Below are 9,767 nucleotides of genomic sequence, written 5' to 3'. Positions count from 1 at the left end.
GAATGCTGCTGTCTTGTCTGTGTCTGTTTGTGGTGAGGATGTTGAGGTCGTGGATAGATTCACTTACCTTGGCAGTGATATTCATGTCTCTGCAGGTTGTGAGCCGGAGGTCAATAGACGTCTGGGTCGGGCCTGGGGAGTCATGGATTCACTGGATCATGGGGTGTGGCGCTGCCGGTACCTGTGCGGGAGGACGAAAGTCCGAGTCTTCAGGTCCTTGGTACTTCCAGTCTTGCTCTATGGGTGCGAGACTTGGACTTTGACCAAGGATCTGAGACGGAGACTTAATTCCTTTGGTACCAGGTCTCTACGGAGAATCCTTGGCTATCGCTAGTCGGATTTTGTGTCCAACGAGCGGTTGCTGAGAGAGACTCGGATGAGATTTGTTACCTGCATATTCCGTGAGCGTCAGCTGCGGCTGTATGGACATGTGGCTCGTTTTCCTGACGCTGATCCTGCTCACCAGATTCTCTCAGCGAGGGAGTCTCATGAGTGGAGGAGGCCAGTGGGCCGACCACGTGCCTCATGGTTGCAGCAGGTTGACCATCATCTCAAGGAGATGGGGATGGGCCTGGCATCTGCCTGGGGGATGGCCAGACGGAGGCCCCTGGAGTACCGGCGGAAAGTGGACGCAGCGACGCGCTGTTCTGGCACATGCTCCCATACCTGACCTGACCTGACCCCCGAAGAAACAACCGTCCTAACATCAACGGTCATGATGTAATGGTGAGCGTTCCTAAAAAGCTAGCGCCATTGAGCAAACTACACGGCTCTCATGTAGACACAGCCAGCTCGCTCGCTGTTTTGGAAACGGAAAACAAATTTGCTGTTCTAGCTCCGGTGGATGTTGACAGTGCTCCTGATCATGTACAGGATCAGCACGAGTATGAACAAGAGGGCAGTGTTGTGCCCCAAGAGGTAGATGTGGCCACCTCAGTGGTTGCTGATATCATCGACATTGAAAGCGAGCCTATGTTGGTCCCTCTCTCTCTACCAAAAGCGTAATGGCTGAGACATCTGCGTTCCAGACAACTCCGGACGTTACAGATGTGGAGCGTGCGTGTTCTGCTTCGGTCACGGCTTTCTCCCTCCCAGCAGAAATGGAAATGCCTGCTCCACCTGTGGTCCATGGTTCAAGTATGCATCACCAATCAGACTATGATTCTGATGGGGCCTCGTCGATTGCCTCTGGTGATAGTACTGAAGTCTGGAACGATACAGGCTTATTTCAGGAACCGGAGGGTGTTCCGACTGTGCCCCCCCCCCCCAGGAGATCATAAAATTTCTACAGCACATCTTCCATAAGAGACATGTTCAAATTCAAGACTCCTTTCCAGACATGCACAGTTTTATTTCCTCTGCAAAGTGGCTGCTCCTTCAGTCTGAGCAGTTTGGCATGATTGAGCCACAAATGTTTCGTCTGAGGATGTGGGTTTTGAAAGCAAGGAAACTACTGCATCCATAAGCTGGCCAATTGACTGATGTCTTTCTCAAAATTCCACACTATGGCTTTCTCGATCGCTACTTTAAACATTAATGGAGGATGCTTGAACTTATGCAAACCTGAAGCTAAGGAGCTTGTATTGAAGAACCACATTGATTTTTTTACTCTTACAGGAAACCAGATGTAGCTCCACCTGTATGAGCGAATGGGGAGAGAATGATGAAAGGAAGGTGGTTCTTCAGCAGCTTAGAGTGTCCCAGAGCTGGGGTAGCCATCTTTGTACATCCCTCTCTCTGTAATCTCATTGTTGATTTTAATGAAATTATTAAAGGATATTTAATCTCACTCACCTTTACTCTTAATGGTGTTAAACACACAATACTCAATGTCTATGCACCTATAGTGGGGCAACTTAGCTAAATATAGCATGACATTTGTGCATTTTGTGAAGAAAGCACCAAATTTGGCACACTCGTAGCCTATCATATTATGAACAGATTTGGATATTGGGCCATCTCAAATTCAGCCGCTGATGGCTGTGGCAGCCATTTTTTCAAAATGGCCACCAGTGGTTACTGTTATGACACATATCTGCTTTACTGGCGAGGAATGCAGGTTGATAGTGAAAGTTTATTTACTAATAAAGGTCCAATAACGGTCAAAGAAAGTAACAATTTGATTTGGTTGAGAAAAAAAGTTAAAGTGGACTAATTAGTCTTATTTAGACACAGATTCTGAATGAAAACCAATGATAAACATTCATAGCACTATTGGCTTGGCACATGGTAGTAGAAGTGGTGTGCGTGCATATTGACCCTGGAATCGCGCACGGTTGAGTTGCCAGCTTACACTTGTTGACTCCATTCATTGTTATTTTGTTCTGTGCCCATAGAGTTCTCTATGCTATCCCATTGTTAACCATAGTTCATCAAGTTGAGTTGGGTTTGCGGGGTGCAGTTTGGTCATCGGATTATCTGAGTCACGGATTACCGGGTTACGAGGTTCTGCATGTATTTCCGTTCTGCCTTCACGGCGCCAGTTCCAGTTTGCTACTGAGTGAGGAAGTTCTCTCTTCGTACCGGTGTGTTGGCGAGATATCTTTACCATGATAACTCGTTAGTTTTTGGGTTATCTTCGTTCGATTGACGGCAATGCCAAACCATTTGTAAGTAGTTTTCCATTCTAGTTTCCATTTTCATGGCTAAGCTAATTTGTTTTGCTCAGTTTGTTGAGTAACCCTTCCGTTTTCTGAAACTGCGTTTTTATTGACTCTTGCAGTCAATCGCAACACATCTCAGCACATCGGCTCGAAGTAACCTAAATATGGATGTATTCGGTCGTATTGGGAATGAAGCCATGTAACTCAGATGATGGGTCTGAATTGTCTATGTGCCATCACCAGCGGCTGTAGAAGATTTTACAAGTGGCAATAGTATTTATGACTATGGGTTAGGAGAAAACCGGTTTAATTCATAACTAATTTATCCTACATGGTATCATTGTAGATCCTGATGTTGGTGGTTGCTGGTGAACAGAAGATACCTAGTGTAGCATTGAACAACTTGACCATGTCCAAGAGCTTCCAATTGGTTGGCCTTGAGCGTCCTGTCCCATCAACATCAACGCGCCCAACTCAGACTAACTGGACGCTGTGTATCATTTGCCATGAGAACAAAGCAGAGTCTCGGACATGTCCTTCACAGTCCAAGCGAAAAGACTCTGGGAGTGGGTACAGTTCACTCACAGCCAATTTGATCAGATTCAGTGAGCTTGGACAACTTCCAGGAACACTTCAGTTGGAAAGACTCAACGAAGGGTATGGCATTGAAGCGGCCATGGTTGCAAACAATGCTTTGTACCATCAAACATGCAAGCTCAAATATAACAATACAAAATTGCAAAGGGCAGAAAAGCAAACACTCATGACAGAAGGAGATCCATGACGTACCAGATGCGTGCAAACGCACCAGATTTCATTCAAGATCATCCAGTACAGAGAAGGCCCAATAAGCCCAGTGTTTCTTCTGCAGACAACCTGCAGGAACCGATGGTGTTCACGAAGTTGCAACATTTCAAATGGACAGTAAAGTTCGAGACTGGGCAGCCATTATTGAAGACACAGAACTGCTCGGCCGACTCGGTGCCGGAAACATGGTCGCCCAGGATGCCAAGTACCATAAGAAGTGCTTATCAGTGCTGCACAACCGTGTTAGAAAGGCCCAGTCTGAGGGACCCAAGTACAAAGACGAGGAGCGAGAAGTATCACGTATTGTCTTCGCCGAACTGGTCCTCTACATAGAAGAGGCGAGACTAGATGAGGAGACGGCACCGGTGTTCAATTTAGCTAATCTCGTAGAGCTCTATCAGTCCAGAATGGAACAGCTAGGGGTTAAGCTCGACACAAGGGTCCACTCCACACGACTGAAGCAGAGACTCCTTACCCAGTTCTCTGACATGCGTGCACACACAAAGGGGAGAGACGTCCTGCTGGTATTTGAAGAAGACGTTGGGGCTGCTCTCATCAAAGCCTGTGATCTGGACAGTGATGATGATGTGGGCCATTTTGCACGTGCTGCACAGACCGTGCGCCGCCACATGTTTGAAGAAGCTGAGTCCTTCAATGGATTCCCTGAAGGATGCCAACGAGAATCTGTGCCATCACTGCTGCTTGCCCTGGTGAGCATGGTCCTAGAGGATCCAAGCATTAAGCATCAGATGGCAGACACAACCCCTGCAGCACTTGCCATTTCCCAGATGCTGAAGTTGAACTGCATCAAGCACAACCAGGCACATCGCACCACAGGACCCGTAACTGCCAGGCACAGTACTGCACAGGAGACCCCAGTTCCCACATATGTAGGGATGATGTTGCATGCTCACACACGAAAGAGGGAGTTAGTAGACAGGTTGTCACACCTGGGCATGAGCATCTCATATGCCCATGTTCTCGAGCTCTCGGCTCAGATGGGGAACAGTGCCTGCCAACAGTTTCACAGAGAACAAGTGGTCTTCCCCCCAAAGATGCACAGCAATGTCTTCACAACATCAGCCATAGACAATATCAACCACAATCCCAGTTCAATGACAGCGAAAGAGTCCTTCCATGGTACAGCCATCTCCCTCCTCCAGCACCCCTCTTTCACTGGCGAAGGAGTGGACCAAAGCATTGCAATCGTTGGTGGATCTAGAGATGCTAGCTCAAAGATGGTCAGCCACTTGCCACACTACTATACTGATGTGCCCCCAGTCACTACCAGCATGAAAAACCTGTCTGTTCCAGCTACTAGAGTGGTGTCCTTGACCAGAGATTACTTCAAGGAGCAGACTGAGGAGAATACCTGTGGCTAGAGCATGCAAGGCGGCTCCTAGAGGACAACACTGGGACATACAAGAACATATCGTGGTCAGTGTTTCATGCCAGCCGACGTTACCTCGAACCATCAGCCCCACCGCCCTGATTCCACTGTTCCTTGACAGTGCCCACACAGTGGCCATGATCCTGCACTCCATGGATGTGGTGAAGAATGCTGTAGAACATGTGCATCCTGGCCAGACACCTGTCATCACCTTGGACCAGCCACTGTTTGCCTTGGCAAAGCAGATTCAGTGGAAGTGGCCAGAGAAGTATGGTGAAGAAAAGATGGTAGTGTTGTTTGGTGGGCTCCACATCGAGATGGCCAACCTGAAGATGCTGGGCAACTGGCTGCGAGGAAGTGGCTGGATACAAGCCTTGGTGCAAGCTGAGATTGCAACGCCAGGGACAGCCAACTCCTTCCTGCGAGCTGCCCATGTCACCCGCACAAGAAGAGCTCATCAAATCACTGCAGCGGCACTGCACATCCTGCAACACCGTGCGTATGAACGCCACTGTACGACGTATTTTGATCATGCAGAAGACCTGCCTGAGTTCGAAGAATGGTGTCACCAGAGAGCAGAAGACATTCCCAACTTTCAGTACTGGGCAACTGTGCTGGAACTAGAGATGTTGGTACTGGTCTACGTGCGTTCTCTGCAGCAGGCTTCATTCACGATGTACCTTGATGCCGTGATGGAACTTGTCCCATGGTTCCATGCCTTAGACCACACACACTATGCCAGGTGGGTCCCTGTTCACCTGAGGGACATGATTGTACTCCCGATTGAAGCACCCATATGTAGCTAGAGAATTTATGGCTGGCAACTTCACTGTACAGAAAAGGAAGAACGTGTTCTCTTCGATCCCAATCAACCAGGCACATGAACAGAACAACCCATGCATCAAAGGAGATGGTGGAGCAGTCGGCCTCAGTGATAACCCAAGTGCCCTGCAGCATTGGATGATTGCTGGGCCAGAAGTTGCCAGGGCCATAGAAGAGTTCCAAGATGGCCGTCAACACTGGGGGAGGCGAGAGGACACACGTCATCACGACCAGACACCAAGTGTGCAAACCTCTTTCGCCAAGCATGTCCGTGCCCTTCTCAGCGTCATAGAAGAACTTGGCAACCCCTTTGAGGAAGAGAGCATGGATCTAGTTGTCCTTGACACAAAAGAAATTGCGGGTCCTGCTGCAGTTGAGAATGTCAGGAAAGTGAAGAAGATTGGCCAAGAGCAGTTCCAGGCTTTCACCAGAGAATGCCTGGTGGAAAGGACCAAGCCAATTGATGATGCAATTCGTCGGAACAAGCTGAAGTTGTTTAGCACTTCCACCCCGAGAAGTGTGAGCAAAGGGAAACAGCAGCTGTCCTCTCTCAGGAATGACGTGGCACTTTTATCATGGCTCTACATCGGTTGCCAGATGAGGGATGGAAACCTTGAAGAGTTCTTTTGTCATGAGAATCAAGTGTGTCCTCCAGCTCTCTCCGATGGAGAAAATCTCCGTCAAGGTACGAAGAGTGATCTCCTCAAATGCTTTGAAGAGTTCTCCAATGCCCAATCAGAGGCTCCTGATACCACCAGCTTAGTTCTTGATGGGGCAGTCATTGTCCAGATGCTGAAGCCTGCGGTAGCCAAGAACTTTGATGACTATGCCCAGGATGTCTTCATACCGTACCTGTGAACAAAGCCTCAGACTGTGTCACGCCTGGACCTGGTCTGGGACCGCTACGTTGCTGATTCACTGAAAGGCAGTGCAAGATCAAAGCATGGAAAAGGATTGCATAGACGCGTGGTCGGAGCAGCAGTTATACCTGGAAACTGGCAGAACTTCCTCCGAGTGGACACCAACAAGACCGAGCTGTTCAAGTTCCTATCAGAAGCTATCTTAAGGTGGTTTGACCAGGATGACAAGCAGCTTGTTATCACTGATGGAGAGGCAGTCCTGAGCAAGCCACCGCTGCTAGACCTGGCCTTGCTCGCCCCATGCAGCCACGAAGAAGATGACAGTCGAATGTTGTTGCATGCATCCCATGCAGCCAACCATGGTCACCACAAGATACTGATCAAGACAGTTGACACCGATGTTGTGGTGTTGGCTGTCAGTGGCCCAGGGTCTGCAACCAGAAGATAAACTGTGGCTAGCATTTGGCACTGGGAAGAGTTTTCGGTACCTGGCAGCCCACGAAATAGCAGCTGGCCTCGGACCAGAGAAGGCACAGGCACTCCCAATGTTTCACGCTCTGACTCGGTGTGACACTGTATCTAGCTTTGCTGGTATTGGTAAGAAGACTGCTTGGACAATCTGGACCGTTCTGCCAGAACTTACAGATGCACTGCTGAAGCTATCCTCTGCACCAAGTGGCATACCAGACGATGTCATGCACACCATCGAGAGGTTCGTCATATTGCTCTATGACAGAACCATCACGTGCAATGACATTGACAAGGCCCGGAAGAAACTTCGCGAAGAAGAACAACGTGCAGCTGATCCCGCCAACCAAGGCAGCTCTGGAGGAGCATGTGAAGAGGGTGGCCTACCAAGGAGGCGATGTGTGGGGTCAAACACTGCTACCAATGCCAGAGCTGCCTCCTCCATCCAGCTGGGGCTGGGTCAAGAATGACGAGGGGGTGTACGAGCCACACTGGATGAAGCTACCCAAAGCAGACCACACCTGCTATGAGCAAGTATCGTGCAAGTTCAAGAATAGCTGTCTGAAGCGTTGCAGGTGCAAAAAGGCCGCACTTGAATGCACAGGTGTGTGTGTGTGTGTGTGTGTGTGTGTGTGTGTGTGTGTGTGTGTGTGTGTGTGTGTGTGTGTGTGTGTGTGTGTGTGTGTGTGTGTGTGTGTGTGTGTGTGTGTGTGTGTGTGTGTGTGTGTGTGTGTGTGTGAGAGAGTGCTCACAAAATTGAGAGAATATTAACAGAGCAGACTGTGTCACTGATTCAGAACATTTAAATCAGACATCTCTCGATCAATTTCTATGAGTGACATATCTGTATTCATATGAATGAGACGCAGCCCATGATTTGTTTGCCACCATGCTCAACAACCACTGACTTTACATAAGCGATGTTGGTATTCAAATCAATCAGACGCAGCCCGCGATTCGTTTGCAACCATTCTCAACAACCAATTTCTATGAGTGAGATAATCGTCCGGTACAACAAATAATTAGCAGTCATCTTGCAAAATGGCGGCTGTCTTTAAACTTGAGGTGGCTACAGGTTATGTTTTTCTTAATTCAGCTTTTAATAAATGTTCAAACCAATGTTAGAGTGAAATTATAGTAACCACTGGCGGCCATTTTCTAAAATGGCTGCCACAGCCATCAGCGGCTGAATTTGAGATGGCCCAATATCCAAATCTGTTCATAATATGTTGGGGTACTAGTGTGCCAAATTTGGTGCTTTCCTCACAAAATGCACAATTGTTATGCTAAGTTGCCCCACTACTAGTGACAGTACGGATCGAACTTGTTTTTTTTACGCAGTTAGAAACATCCCTCACACACTTAGATTTTAATGGATTTGTTTTTTTAGGAGGGGATTTTAACTGCAAGATGGATTCTTCCATTGATTGCAATGGGAAAGAGCCTCACCCAGGGATCATTAAGCCCCTGGCTCAGACTGTGACAACCTTCTCCCTTATTGACATTTAGAGGACTTGAATTCCATCAACATGACAATATATGCGGTGTCGGTGTTTAGATGGCTGTCTGTCCCTCGCAAGGTTAGACCGTTTTTATATTAATAATGATTTTTTAAACATTGTAACCCACACTGGTATCGTCCCCAGTGGCTTCTCAGACCATCATATGGTCATACTCCGCATTCACCTACCAATTCGTAACCGAGGTGCTGCCTACTGGACTTTTAATGTAAGCCTCCTCGAGGATCATTTGTTCCTTGATGCCTTTCATGTCTTTTGGAGAACCTTACTACAACGTAAACCCTCCTTTCCCCGTCTTGTGCAATGGTGGGACAATGCCAAAGCACAGATAAGATCCTTCTGCTAGTAATACGGAGCTTATCAAAGTCGACATGATTCTGCCCTTCAGCCCTGGTTGCCAGAGAAATATTATCTTTTCAATCCAACCACTCAGCCTCTAATACTGAAAGGACCAACTTTTTGCTTGCAAAGGAAAAAGCCCTTCTTGCTGGACTCTGTGCAAAGCAGGCCAGGGGAGCTCTGATCCGTCTCCGAATGGAAAATCTGTATCAGTTGGATACTTCCTCCAAGTTCTTCTTCAGACTGGAAGTTGGGAAAAAAACAAGTCAGCAGATAACCTCACTAAAGATGAAGGAAGGAAGACTTACGCACTGCCAAAAAGACATCAGAGTTTCACTGAAGGATTATTTCTCTGAACTCTACCAATCCAAGAGCACTGATAATGAGATTGTGGAATCCCTGATTTCTTCCCTACCCACATTATCAGAATCTGCACGTTTACAACCAGACAAGGAAATAACATTGGAGGAACTTCAGACTGCCCTACATACTCTTCCAACAGGCAAAGCCTCTGGACGAGATGGAATGCCTGTAGAACTTTATAAGACCTTCTGGGACCAGAGTTACATGAAGTTCTGAATGACTATCTACAATTGAATCTGTTGCCATTAAGCTGTCGCAGGGCTGTACTTGCCCTTGTTCTAAAAAAGGTGACCTTCAGCAACCGTGCAACTGGCGTCCTATATCATTGCTTTGCACGGATTATAAAATTTTCTCAATGGCTCTTACCAACCGGCACAGACCCGTGATTGGGGAAATTATACACCCTGATCAATCCTATTGTGTTCCAAAAAGAACAATACACGACAGTAATTTTATTGTGTGAGACATGATTGATATCTGCGTTCTTGAGGAAAAAAATGTTGGTTTGGTTTTTCTAGACCAGGAAAAAGCCTTTGACACTGTTGATCACTTTTATCTTTTTTCTGTTTTACGAGGGTTTTGGTTTTGGGGCAAC

The 9,767-nt window shown here is 47.5% G+C and overlaps 1 pseudogene; it reads left to right on the top strand.

The window, feature by feature from the left end:
• The first annotated feature begins 3,012 nt into the window (after nt 1–3,012).
• Nucleotides 3,013–9,388, top strand: LOC147016068 (uncharacterized; annotated as a pseudogene).
• Nucleotides 9,389–9,767: the final 379 nt, after the last annotated feature.

This window comes from Eptatretus burgeri, chromosome 12 (assembly GCF_056783735.1).
Source record: "Eptatretus burgeri isolate ZD-2024b chromosome 12, Ebu_testis_v1, whole genome shotgun sequence".
NCBI classification, from domain to species: Eukaryota; Metazoa; Chordata; class Myxini; order Myxiniformes; family Myxinidae; genus Eptatretus; species Eptatretus burgeri.
Note: the sequence above shows the minus strand (reverse complement) of the source record. Positions and strands in the feature narration are given on the sequence as shown.